At 33.3% G+C, this 15,228-nt stretch overlaps 1 long non-coding RNA gene across 1 annotated transcript in view; it reads left to right on the top strand.

The window, feature by feature from the left end:
• LOC143203769 (uncharacterized) overlaps nucleotides 1-15,228 on the top strand; it is a 43,061-nt gene that overhangs the window by 23,578 nt on the left and 4,255 nt on the right. The window lies entirely within an intron of this gene.

Raw genomic sequence — 15,228 nt, 5'->3', positions numbered from 1 at the left:
AAAATAGGCCTCAGTTTATATCACCTCTTCATTCGACGAAAATTTCTTCCCAGCGGGCATTCTTTTGAGATCTGAAAACAGGGAATAGTCGCTGGCGGCCAGATCTGGAGAATAAGGTGGATGAGGAAGCAATTCATGAATTTTGACACGGTGCATTGTCTTGGTGAAGCAGCACTTTTTCTTCAAATGCGGCCGTTTTTCGGGGATGTAATAGTCGCTGTTGATGATCCTTCCTTTTTCAAGGTAGTCAATGAAAATTAGTCTATGCACATCCCAAAATACAGACGCCATAACTTTGCCAGCCGACTGTTGCGTTTTCCCACGCTTTGGAGCGGATTCATAGTGTGCAGTTCACTCGGATGACTGTCGATTGGATTTCGGAGTAAAATGATGGAGCTATGTTTCATCCATTGTCACATATCGATGCAAAAACTCTGAGCTTTCTCATACCCAAATATTCGTGAATGATATGATGTACACGTTCAGTAGATATCTTTAGGGTATCTGCTATTTCATTCAATTTCAATTTATGGTAATTCAAAATCATTTTGTGGATTTTTAAAATGTTTTCGTCGGTAACACCCTTTTTTTTGGGCGTCCATTGCGTTCACCGTCGTCGGTGCTCATTTCACCACGTCTAAACTTAGCATACCAATCCTTGATGGTTGATTTTCCTGGAGCAGTGTCCGGAAATTCGGCACCAAGCCAAGTTTTGCTTCAACTGTATTTTTTCCCTTCAAAAAACAATATTTTATCAATACGCGAAATTCCTCTTTATCCATTTAACAAAATTTGCTTCACTCAAAATGCTATAATTCTCAAACTAGTGATCCGACAGCTGTCATCATTTATACACGCATCTTTTGAGGGTTAGGGCTAGCTAAAAAAAAACAAATGGATTTAACTCCAGTAGCGCCTTATGTGTGTCGGGCCAGAGATATTTCAATTAACCTGTTATGCTTGGAAATAGCTGTTGGTGACTTCTAACTGGGATGCAAACTATTGTTGCAATTTCTTTAGATCTTCATTCGGTAGCACTTACAATTTTTGCTTTAATGATACACTACCTACTAACTGATTTCTCGTGCTTCATGAGCATTTTTCTATGTTGAAGCCTTCAAAATATATATGAGAATATACAAATATAAGTTAAAATTAATAAATATTAGTATTAGTACATTATAAGTATTAACTATTACCTGTAAATTCAGGTAGATTCTTATAACATATAAAGCGAGACCTTTAAAGATATTTTCAGAAGGTTTATTTAGAGGAGAGGTCATACAAAAATATGATATTCCATTGAATCAACGTCATTAATTTCCCAATTATTTTGGGCAATCATTAGATATATTAATATTTTGTTTTCTACATACGCTAGTCGGAAAAATCTAAGTTAATACCGGATAATTGGTTATTATTTTCGAATTCGCCAAATGAACAAACAAAATTAAAATTAGTGAGCTAAAATTTAATATAAAAAATATCTGTGGAATATTTAAGTACGTAATGTAATTATTTTTGCAGATACGTAGAAATCGTTTGACATATTTAATCCATTAATATTATTTTAAATACAAAGCTGATGGGGAGTGAAATATAAAATAACCATCTTGTCTATAGCTCTTAAATTTTTCAATTCTCTTCTAATATCATAGTCTATTTAATGTTTCGAGTAATAACTAAATATGACATAAAATGATACTTTTATTTATGATAAAAATAATTATGAAAATGAATAATTTGATCTTATACATAACAGTTTCTTTTTTGGAAAATTTCTCTTTGTAACCAGCACAAATATTTATCTATCGTTTATCATAGTTCACCTTTTTCCAGTTTTGTAGAGTACAAATTTTCGAGTTGTTGTGTTTTAGCTCACTCCAGTCGTTATGAGTTCTAATTGCTGTCGTTTTTTTTTGCCTGTTTCACGTTGTTCGTTTGGTTTCGAATATAATATATACCTTTATATGAAACTTCCACCTTTTCTGCAATATGAGAAATAGAAAGGCCTTTCTGGTTCAAACTGCAAATATAAGTACGCCTTTAAGAGAAATCTGTTTCCTTTTAATTTTATGGGGCTATGAGGTGTTGCAACTATAATATGAACCTCATAAAGTATACTGAACTTTAAAGTACTAGTTTTTTGAAACTGTAAACTAATATTTGAAAGATTAGTTTATATTCGATAAAAAAAGTAATGATTAAAACAGCCCATTCAAAGAAATCAACAAATGGAGGTCTAGTAACTTTTGTATTATTGTAAATATTATACTGTTTCATCCAATCAATTAACTCTAATTAGGTGTTAATGTCTTGATAAATCACATGATGATTGATTTATTAATGATTCCGATCAATACCAAAAGAAAGGCCGAATTTTAATTTTTAGTGGGGTAGGATACGGATTAAAAAAGCAAATAAGCTCGAATTAACATTGTTCGCCAGAAATAATGTTTTCGGTTCACGTTTCGCTAGTTTCATTCATTCAAATTAACATCTCTCGACCATCAAGGACCAACCGTACCAAATTCCTCGCTGCCGATAGAAATTGAACGTGTGATTGTCAGTCGGATCACATAATTAGAGATTTTTTTGCGACATATAAAGCTGGAAACTGTCGAGCCGGTATCTCAGTTGATGTATTTGGTTCAAGTCGACAGGATGATCAAGTTTGTAAGTATTTATATGAGGTTTGTTGGTTTATTCGTCTACTATGTCACTTGTAGTGATTAAGAGGATGTTCTAAGATCTAGAGGCCTAAATCTTAAACATTTTCCAAGTATGATTAAAAAAAAACATCACCATAATGTTTTTCCTAATATTCTTATAACATAGAAGATAATATACAACAGCTCATATTTTAAATTAATTCTAGTTCTCGCAATATTGAATAAATTCATTATTTTACTATTTTCCACCAAGTATATATTGAATTAAAATTCATCTGTTTAAATTATCCGAAAGTAATCGGTCACCATGTTTCGTCTCAAAATCCTTGATATCGGATTTCGTTTTTCGCTATATTTTGGTGTAGCCGCTTTCCTTTTTCGTGGCTCATGTCACTCCATATTGTGGGGAAGAGTCAAGATGTGGTTGCAGAAAATGTATTTTGGGAGACCATCGAAATTCAATTATCCTTATTTTGAAATGATGCCCATGCTTCTACTTGATCAGGCGTTAAACATATTGCATAACGTCCGCTATTTTGTAATTGATTATACAAAGTTGTCTCTGCCTAACACTCACAATTCAAAAAAAAACCATTTGTAAACTTGTGTTATCTGTGTTTCAAGAATACAAAATAAACAAGTTTTGCTCCAGTTTTAGACTGTTTTTTTCTGTCAAGTTCCAGTGGTGATGTTTTTAAAAAAACAGACATGGCCTTCAATATGATACTACAAACTACTGAATGATCTGATGTTTGCTGATGATAGCGCAACATTCGCTGATATAAATGTTGAAGCTCCTAGCATTCTTCATGATATAATTACTTGAGAATTAATGAAGAAAATACCAAGGTAAGGGACGGGACCAAGTTACAGTAAATGTAAAAGTTCAAAAACTTGGTCTCATTAACATCGAAGACATATATGGCATCAATTGATAGACTACTCCACACTAATATCGGTCTCATTCGAACGCTCATCTTGCCAATCTTTCTCTATTGATCCGAAATTTCGACATTCTGATAACTGTAGGCTTCTACAGCTCCTACACATACTATGCTTGAGACAAATTCTACATGATTATCTTCAAAATCTAACTAGAAACGAATTGAATGAAGTGAAATTTGTTTAAAATGCAAGAAATTGTGGATAGTTAAGGAGGAAATTCAGAGACGTAGATAGTTTGAATATTTCTGTAGAAAGAAAGTTGAACACATTTCTCACAGATTTCTGTGGTGAAAACGACCCTTGATGTGGAATAGAATAGAATAGAGCGTTTGAACATATCTGTAGAAATAAAGGTGAATCCTGTCCTCATAGATTTCTGTGGTGAAACGACCTTTGGTGTGGAATGCTACGATAAAGATATGGATCATGGAAAATAGAAGACCAACATTGTCCGACAACAGAACAGTTGCACCGATCTAGAACTGTGGCGAGATTTAGTGATGAATGTTCGAAATTCTACGGAACTATATTGGTTGGGAAGTAGATGTCCTCCAGGGATGCCGGCATCTGGATTATTGATGCTTTTTTGAGTATATATAACAGATTAATTTAAAGGTCCCCGGCCTAACATATATATGGCTACTAGAATTAAATTTATATATTTTTTAGCTAGCCCTAACCCTCAAAAGGTGCGTGTATAAATTTGATGGCTGTTAGATCATTACTTTGTGAATTGTAGCATTTTGAGTGAACTTTTGTAATTGTGAAAAAAAAAATGGACAAAAAGGAATTTCGTCTGTTAATAAAATATTGCTTTTTTAGGGGAAAAATACAGTTAGAGCAAAAACTTGGATTGATGCCGTGTTTCCGAACAGTGCCCCAAAAAAAACCAACTATCAAGGATTGGTACGCTAAGTTAAGACGTGGTGAAATGAGCACCGAAGACGGTGAAAGCAGTGGACGCCCAAAAGAGGTTGTTACCGACGAAAATATTAAGAAAATCCACACAAAGATTTTGAATGACCGTAAATTGAAACTGAATGAAATAGCAGATACTCTAAAGATATCAACTGAATGTGTACATCATATCATTCACGAATATTTGGGTATGAGAAAGACCTGTGCAAAGTGGGTGCCGCGCGAGCTCACTTTTACCAAGAACAACGACGAGTTGATGAGTCGGAATAGTGTTTGTAGATGATCAAGCGTAATAAATTCGAGTTTTTGCGTCTATATGTGACAATGGATGAAACATAGCTCCATCATTTCACTTCGAAGTCCAATCGACAGTCATCCGAGAGGACTGCTCACGATGAATACGCTCCAAAGCGTGGGAAAACGCAACAGTCGGCTGGTAAGTTTATGGCGTCTGTATTTCGGAATGCGCATGGAATAATTTTCAATGACTACCTTGAAAAAGAAAGGACCATCAACAGCTACTATTACATACCGTTATTGGACCGTATGAAGGACGAAATCGCCGAAAAACTGTCGCATTTGAAGAAAAAGAAAGTGCTGTTTCACCAAGACAATGTACCGTGTCAAAAATCCATGACTTGGGCTTCGAATTGCTTCCTCATCCACCGTGTTCTCCAGATCTGGCCCCACCGACTATTTCCTGTTTTCAGGTCTCAAAAGAATGCTCGCTAGGAAGAAATTTTCGTCGAATGAAGAGGTGATCGCCGAAACTGAGGCCTATTTTGAAGCAAAGGATAAATCGTACTACAAAAATGGTATCGAGAAGTTGGATGGTCGCTAAAATCAGTATATCACACTTGAAGGGAATTATGTTGAATAAAATAAAACTAATTTTGCCAAAAAAATATGTTTTACTATGGTAGGAAGAGACTTTTCAATTGACCTATTAGTATGTAAAAAAAAACGTTTTTTTCAGTTTTCTAGACTAAAACATCGGTTTAAAACTTCTTGTACTAGTAGTATTTTTTAATTAAACCTCATTGTTTATGTTTTTTTATAATTTCTAGATTGCTGTAGTGCTTGCCGCCATTTTGGCCGTTGCCGTTGCTGCTCCTCAATACCTAGCTTACACTGCACCAGTGATTTCATCCGCTTACTCCGTCCCAGTGGCTAGTAGCTATTCGAGTTCCTCTATAGTCCACGCCTATAGCCCTGTGGGTTATTCCAGCTATGTAGCGCCATCAGTACTCTTGTAATAGATTAGTTAAATAAATAATAGCTAAATTTACAAATTATTGTAAAGATTTTACATTATATTAGGGCTTAAATGAGATATTTAAGATTTCTATATCCTCAAGTAGCTTGTATAACACGAAAATATCAAATTTCAAACGAACTTGACCATAGAGTCGAATAAAAACAGACCTTGAACGGGAAAAACGAAAAACGGGGGAAAATGTTATTACACATCAGTCACATAGCGGCGGGTCTCCACAGGACCAAGCTCTGTTTACACCGTTCCCTATAAACCTCCCGTTAAAAATATTAATTAAAAATCTTTCCCCGTTTTGTTTCGTATTAAGAAAATGTGCGGCACGTGTGTATCAAGGGCTGTCAATGGCAGCGAAGCAAAAACGTCTCGCCATTGAAAAAAAGGATTTTTATTGCGTTTTTCCCGTCCCTTCGGTGAAAAAAATTCGGGGATTTTAGGGATAATGATGGGAAAGAGTGTTAAAATGACGAAAACAACTGGATAAGAGCCTAGTTGTTGATTATGTCGTTGTAAACTAATTCTAAGTCGGGATTACTGAAGTTTTTAACATTTGTTTGTTGACGTAGTGTCGTTGATCAAAATATTTTGCAGGAAAAACCGCAGACTGTTGGTTATTATTCGGAAAATTGTGTAAATATGGCTCGTCATCTGGACTAGTGAAAACAACCAGGAAATTGAAGGAAATAATGGAAAACACTTGTAAACATATATATATATATATATATATATATATATATATATATATATATATATATATATATATATATATATATATAGACTGTGTAGTAATAGACAACTGGTTCTGGGCATAGAAATCGAAAGTAATGGTAACCTGGACATGAAAATAATTATCAGGATTGGAAAAACTATGAATTTTTACTTTCAAAACAACTCAGTTGGTGGGGACACTTAAACAAAAATTGGACGTGTTCTTATAATCAGAAAATGTTTAAAATATACAGAAATCTTGGAACCCTATGGCGGCGCCACCTACCAGGTCCGGTTCAAAATTATATGGATATATACACATGCTCTGAAAAACCATGGGCATAACAAAGAAAACGCGGATTTTTTCTTCAAAATTAACTTTATTCATGAACGTAATCTCCATCAAGAGCCAGACAATCATTCCGACACCGCTCTAACATGTCAATAACACTTTTGTAGAACGATATATATTTTGCTTCAAAATAGGTATCGGCGATCTATTCAGTTTCATTCAAGCGCACTTTCAACTATTGGCAGTTTCAACAGCCAGTAGTCGCTGGGAGCCAAATCTGGCAAATATGGTGGATTTGGAAGCAATTCAAAGTTCAATTTATGTATTTTTGCCATTTTTTTGATGATCTTGTGACACGGGTCGTTGTTTTGATGAAACAATTATTTTTTCTTTGCCATATGCGGTCGTTTCTTTGCAATCTCGACCTTCAAACTATCCAATAATGTTATATAATATTCACTGTTGATGGTGTTGCCCTTCTCGAGATAATCGATGAATATTAAACCACGCACATCCCCAAATACCGAAGCCATAACCTTTCCAGCCGATTGTTTTGCTTTCGGCCACTTTGGAGGAGGTTCACCAATTGCTTTCCAATCAGTTCGCGATCGTTTTGATTCCGGAGTGAAGTGATGAATCCATGATTCATCCATTGTAACATATCGACACAAAAAATGCAGTTTATTACGTTTTAACATGTCCAAACACTGCTCAGACCGTTCTTGTTTTTGGCCAACATTGAGCAAACATATGATATAAAACTAACAGGTTCTGCTGATATCTTTACGATGTTAGCTAACTCACGCAACTTTACATTTCGGTCATTCGAAACGATTTTATGGTTTATTTTGATGTTTTCTGGTGTTACCACCTCATTTGAATGCCCATTGAGTTCTGCATCATCGGTGTCTCTACGACCACGTTTGAAGTCGGCAAACCAACGTTTTATTATTGTTTCTGACTGAGCGGAGTCCCTTGCGGAATTTTTTCCCTTCCAGATCAAGCAGTGCAAAAATTAACATACAAGATTGTTTTTGATTCATTGTTTTGAAAATAACAAAAGTAGTGTCACCCCAACAGGTTTCTTTTGAAGGTTAGTACTAAATGAAAAGTAGTGAATGCAAATGCAATAAAACTAGTGCCATCTATGTGTTAGGCCAATGTGTTATGTTTTTTAATATCTAAATAAGTAAATACTTATCACAAAGATATATCTATGCTTCCAATAATAATGCATAACTATAATGAAAAACTTTGCAATATTTTTTTTTAATTCTGCTGTTTAGTACAATTAATCAACATTCAATTTATTAATCAAATGATCTTTCATCAATTTTTTCTATTAATTATATAGACTTTTTTATAACGACTATAATAAAATATTAGTTTATTAATAATAAAATAAACGAGGACTTTTTTTACTGGTTCAAATGATCCTTACAGTCTCTTCAATCCCTAAATTGGTTGTTTATTCTATACTTTATGTTTTTATAAAGTAATCTAACTTCTTCTATTAATTATAACTGAATTGTTTTTGTTGTTATTTATTTATTTGTATCAGATTACCAATATATCTGCTTTATTCAGTTTATTTATAAGAGTCTCTACTAAAGGAGACGAGTTTTCTTTAAAGGAAAAAAAAATCTCGATGACAAACAGACCGTAATTGAACTTTGGCATGACGGAGGACACAATGTATCTCTTTTGAAAGGATGAGGAAATTGTTTGGGCGCTAAAATAAGACCTCGTCAGTGGTAATTCTAGTTGGCTGAGGTCGGGGATTGGCGACAACGACACAACTGAACATGTAATTTGTCTCATATCAGGGGACAACAAGGAAGCTAGGTAATTTCTTCGATGAAAGGATCTTGATTAGTTGATTAGTTTTTTGTTTATTGAGCTTATAATTTGCTCGAATCATTGTTTTACGAAAAACAGAATGTTTATCAGGGATTTTCCTTCATTCCCATTCCGCTTTCATTAAGATGTCAATTGTTTTTCGAAGCAGTGACTTTCTTTAATTTGAATTATCTCCGTAAAGTTATTCAGCTGGTTCGCTTTTTCTTTGCTCTAGTTTACATGTAATTTGTGTTTGTTTATAAATTACCTTAATTAGGTTTATAAGTGGACTTGGTTTCTACTTTATTTATCACGTATTTGTTTTAAGTTTAATTTCACGGTTTGATTTATGGATATTATTGTATGGGATAGTGAGTTTGGGGTTGTTTTGATAACTATATGTATTTATGTATTTATCTATAGACTATACAAACTTTATTCCAAAGTCAAAACGCCGCAACGTTGCCGCATCAACTCTGAGTTTTAGTTAAGTTTTAATTCTAATCTAAATAAAATAATTAAACAAAATTATTATTATGAAATATAATTTATATTAACATTATAGTACATCTAATAGGTATTATCGAAAGGCTTAAAACTGCAATTAAGAACACAGGAATAATAGTTTGTAGGTTACAGTTGTTTTATTTAAATTGAGCTCCTTTCCACATCACCCATGAGGTAAAGTTTCTAGGCGCGTTTTTTTATGCAGTAATCTATTTTACTTTCATTCGAGAGAATATTTACCTTTTTACATTTAGTCCTTGTTCTTCGATGGTGTGTTTACCTGTCCAGTAATCTTGATATGACTGTATGTTTTATTTCTTCTGCTACTATCTGTGTACACCATTCTTAAAATTAATCACCGAATTCTGTCTAATGCATTTACCATATCTACAAAACAGTTAGTATTCGTTATCTCCTCATATATTCTAACCTAATGCTCATGTTTAATTCTGAACAATTACAATCATATCTATACATACAAATCTTTCACACCCTACAATACCATTTTCGATAGTTATACTCTATTAATGATGTGCATACCTTTAGTTGTTTCACCTCTCATCACTCTGTCTCAGGAATTTCCATCATTGCACAGCATTCCAACTCACTGTCCAATTAAATCACTAAACTGTTAATTTCTAATCTGTGTAAAATGTTCACGATTCCACCATTTATCAATTACTTCCTCTGGATTCAGTCAAAAATGTATTAGTTGTAGTTATTTGTTAGTACGTTAAGACTGAGAATAAACAATTATTAATTGAACACCAGTTCTAATAAAACTAAAGAAATTAATTAATTAATTTATATTTTGTATACGTTTATCAACCCTGAAAAAGTTTTAAGCTGTATTTTTCGGCTTCTAGTCCATCTGTAGCTCTTATTGGCGTCTTCTTGTACTTTTCCTACAGTCTTAAACAGAGATACATCTTTTGCCATCATAACTGTGTTGTCGGCAAATGTTCCAAGTACTGTTTCTTTTGTTGTTGGGATCCAATCCAATTGGAAGTGATCCCAAGTCATTACTCTGAGAACTTCAGCCAAAATAGGTTTAAGTGTTGAGAAGTCCACTTCATGCGAAACTCTAAATTTTCTTTCTAAATGATATGATTCCAGTAGTCGACAGTAATTCCGCGGTAGCAATTTGCTTATTTTGTAGATCAAAGCTTGCGAGACGTCCAGGAATATTGCAGGGCAGTGTCTCTTTTCTTCCAATGCAATAACCGCTGTTACACTGTGCACTCGGTCGATTGTCGTCGAGTGGTAATTTCGAAATCCAACCTGGACAACAGTTTCTCAAATAATTTTAATATTGTAGGTAGCATCAAAATAGGCTTGTGAGATACAACTTGTTCTACCATTTTGTCAGGTTGTATAAACATAATTATTCGAGCAACCTTAAGACATTCCAGAATATGCTTCAGTCTCAAACAGGCGTTGAATATATTATATATATATATATATATATATATAATATATATATATATATATATATATATATATATATTATATATATATATATATATATATATATATATATTATATATATATATATATATATATATATATATATATATATATATATATATATATATATATATATGTATATATATGTGTGTGTGTGTGTGTGTGTAACAACTTCAATTTGTGAAATCAGATTTACAGCTATATCAGGCTGATAAACAGGATATATATCTATTGTAGATCCAATACCATTTAGTTGGAATAAGCTGTTTATCTTCTTTAATCTTTTGGTTTGTATGATTACTATTTCTATTGAATATTGTTTTGTCTACAGAATTTCTATTTCTGTGTCAAGCTCTTTTAGTTTTTCGTATTTCTTTTGTGAATTCCCTAATTTCAAGCAGACATCTTACATAATATTCTGATTCCTCTCTTGACGTATCATACCGAATTTGTTTAATTAAATTTCAGGCTCGCTGCTAAAGATCGTCTACACTTTTGAGTTTTACGTTGAAAGTGACTTGTTCCATTTTCTTCTCTGAAAGTAATACATATATTCATTCTGTGGATTATAAGCGAAAGTAAATAAAATCAAATCAACTTCCATTGATCTCGTTGATACAAAAACATCGTAAAGATAATGTTGAATGGATGAAACCCACCTCGATGACGTAACGGAGGATGTCTGCGATGTACCGGCGAGATAATATACGTAAATATCCGCCACCCCATGGCCGATGGAAAACTTCCCTCGGCACGAAAACGTTTTAAAAACGTGATTCGTCGTTCTTATTAAACGCCGGGCCGATTTTCCGGCCACCTGCATCCGGAGAAAAACCGTCGGGAGGCTGAAACTTCGCGCGAAACCGGCTTATAACCCGACGCCATTATTTGCGTTTAATTCGCGCCCCGCGAAAAAGAGTAACAACACGTGGAACAACCGAATCATGCGGTCATCGGTGATCGGGGCTTCGTATTGGAAACGTGTGGCCCCTCCGAGGGATGACGTAGGAACAAAATAATTCTGAGTGTTGGATGGCGGGGGTGGTGCTTCCACATGGCTGGCTGGGCGAGTTTCCTTATGGCTGAGCGCTCAAAGAGTTTTAGCAGGATGGTCAGTCAGTTTTTTCGGAATTGTTAGTGTAGTGCTGACTTAGCATATTAATTATGTTTAAATATATGTTATTATATGTTAAAATTTCGTTAACAATTTAATAAGACCCACGTAATAATGATCTTTTGAAGAAAATATTAGTTTACGATAGTTTAGTTACCATTGGGCCGATTAATTATTATGCGCACCACATGTCTTCATTATTTCTTTAAAATAGCAGGTATGTCGTTAATTAATTTCCTGCTTTTGTAACAGATCTCACTAGCCATGAAAATGCAGTGTTATGATACATATCTCAATTTATTCAACTGAAACTGAACTGAAAACTGCAGAAGTAGCGTACATAGAGTAGTATATAGAGTATTAACTCAATACTAAACCCTGACGTCGCATTACATTGACCAATTAAATTAACTTAAAACAATAAAAGCAAACCCAAATGTAATTTCTCAAAAAAATGTATTAACATAAAATTCTACATAAATATAAATGTTATAAAATATTAATATGCTAAAATAAAAGTATATAATATATATATATATATATATATATATATATATATATATATATATATATGTATATATAGTCTATTTAAAGGTATATTGAACATACCTCATCTAAATTTGTCATTGATAAAGTATAATTTATTTTAACATTATAGTACATCTAAAAATTACAGTTATACAACTACAATAGTTTATAGGGTAGAGTATATATATATAATATAAAAATAAAATAATAATAAAAATAAGTAAAACATATAAACAAAAAGTAAGTAAATGTAAATATAAAAAACTCCAACCTAATTGAGGACATTTTTCCTGGCAAATATTATCATTGCTTATATTATATATGCTTTTTCCCGTTTTTCATAATAAGATGTATTAAAGTTCCTATCTTTTTGTTCCTTCATACTGAACGCAGACAAGTCTGTGTCTGTTAATATCTTATTTACTTAAAAAAAAAGCTTTAAAGGATAATCAAGGAGTTAAAGGGACAGCTTAGGGATCTATTTACAATAAAATAAAACAATCATGAGATAATATCTTGTCTATAAAATTAGTCTCAACTTGTTGGTCTACCAATTCTATTAGTTTATTTTGTCTTAAACTATTTTTCAAATATACTTGTTGAAGAATTAGTTTTTCTGATACTATGCGTATATATATATATATATATATATATATATATATATATATATATATATATATATATATATATATATATATATATATATATATATATAAATTTCACCTATCTAGCTATTATTATATAAGTATTTTAATCAATATAAATTTGTTTAAGTTAATGAACCTCCTCAAAATAATTTAGATTTTAATTTATGTTGAATGGGCAGCTGTTATGTCGGGCACACAATCGCGACATAAACAAACTAAAACAACCAACCAAGTCAATTCGAACTTCAAAAAACGAATTAAAAAAGTGGTGCCAGTGCCCGAATTGGTGTAACAATGCAAAACATTTAAGTCTTCCTTATGAAGACACCTAAATATGTATCTATTCGTGGCCTGTCTTAAAAGATGCATAGTTTTTTCGAGATGGAATCCGTAAATTAGATGAATGATCAAAAAAAGTAGCGGCTATCGATGCACAGTACTTTGTATCGATTTTTTACAAAAAAAAACAAAACAAAAATGTGTAGGTCAGAAAAAAAAAATGAACATTTAAAAATAATATTTTTATCACTTTTTAGACCACAACAAAACTAAATAAAGATAATGGGATACAAATAGCTGCACATTTATATTCAAATATACTTCAGCGATGCCATCAACGAAAACCGTGTCGTGACTGAAGAGGAATCGGTAATTGTTTATTATCCGAGTAGTGAAAAACCCACGATATATATGCGTAATTTTGATGCCGTTCTGTTATTAGCGAAACATATCGAGGCTATTGACGATTTGCATCCAGCAAAGTCACAAGTTTCGATGCAGTTAATGTATAGTCCGTTCAATAAAACGACAAACTCACGTCATCCTAATTGATGACGCCAAATCGTCGCATTGTTGCCACATCAACTCTGAGATTTATTTCGTATTCGTCTTGACACACAGCAAAATTCTAATCTAAATAAAATAATTAAATAAAAGTATTGTTATCAAATCTGATTTATTTTAACAATATAATAAATCTAATGGATATATTATCGAAGGACTTAAAACTTCAATTATGTACTCAGTTATAATAGTTATACATTTGTCCTTTGCCTCAAAATAGGTCTCAGATCTTCATTCGACGATAATTTCTTCACAGAGAGTATTCTTTTGAGATCTGAGAACAGGAAATAGTCGCTGGAGGCCAAATATGGAGAATAAGGTGGATGAGGAAATAATTCGAAGCCCAATTCATGGATTTTTGCCATCGATTTCACTGACTTGTCACATGGCGCATTGTCTTGGTGAAGCAGCACTTTCTTTTTCTTCAAATGCGGCCATTTTTCAGCGATTTCGTTCTTCAAACGGTCCATTAACTCTATGTAATAGTCGTTGTTGATGGTCCCCCCTTTTTTAAGGTAGTCATTGAAAATTATTCCATGCGCGTCCCAAAATACAGACGCCATAACCTTGCCAGCCGACTGTTACGTTTTCCCACGCTTTGGAGTGGGTTTATCGTGTGCAGTTCACTCGGATGACTGTCGATTGCATTTCGGGGTGAAATGATGGAACCATTTTTCATCTATTCTCATATATCGACGCAAAAGCTCGGGTTTATTAGGCTTGATCATCTTCAAACACTGCTCCTAATCATCAACTCATCGTTGTTTTTGGCCAAAAGTGAGCTCGTGCGGAGCTCAATTTCAATTAACGGTCATTCAAAATCATTTTGTGGATTTTTTAATTGATTTTGTCGGTAACAACCTCCTTTGGATATCCACTGCGCTCACCGTCTTCGGTGCTCATTTCACCACGTCTAGACTTACCGTGCCAATTCTTGATGGTTGATTTTCCTGGGGCAGTGTCCGGAAACTCGGTATCAAGCCAAGTTTTTGCTTCAACTGTATTTTTTCCCTTCAAAAAGCAATATTTTATCAACACGCGAAATTCCTTTTTATCCATTTTTTTCACAATAACAAAAGTTGCTTCACTCAAAATGCTATAATTCACAAACTAATGATCCGTCAGCTGTCAAATTTATACACGCTTCTTTTGAGGGTTAGGGCTACCTACTAAACATGGATTTAATTCTAGTAGCGCCATCTATGTATCAGGTCGGGGACTTTTCAATTGACCTGTTATCTCGAAACCTTCTGTCTCTATTTAAGTAGAATAAAATGAGAACGAAGATATTGTCTGATTCTAAAACAACTTTACAAACTGCAGCAGGCAATACATTAAACATCTTGATGACCTGATTTACTATTATTTTGAACAGACTATAATTTTGTTTCTAAACTTGCCGGACAATAAAGAAAATGATTTATTTAGTGTATTTTTTTCGCTCGACCTTGGCATTCAGGCGGCGTGGCTCGAAT

The sequence above is a fragment of the Rhynchophorus ferrugineus genome, unplaced genomic scaffold, assembly GCF_030347505.1.
Source record: "Rhynchophorus ferrugineus isolate W39M unplaced genomic scaffold, kcgeb_rfMv2 rfM10, whole genome shotgun sequence".
Classification (NCBI taxonomy): domain Eukaryota; kingdom Metazoa; phylum Arthropoda; class Insecta; order Coleoptera; family Curculionidae; genus Rhynchophorus; species Rhynchophorus ferrugineus.
The sequence above is the reverse complement of the archived record's forward strand: the minus strand, read 5'-3'. Positions and strand labels throughout refer to the sequence as shown.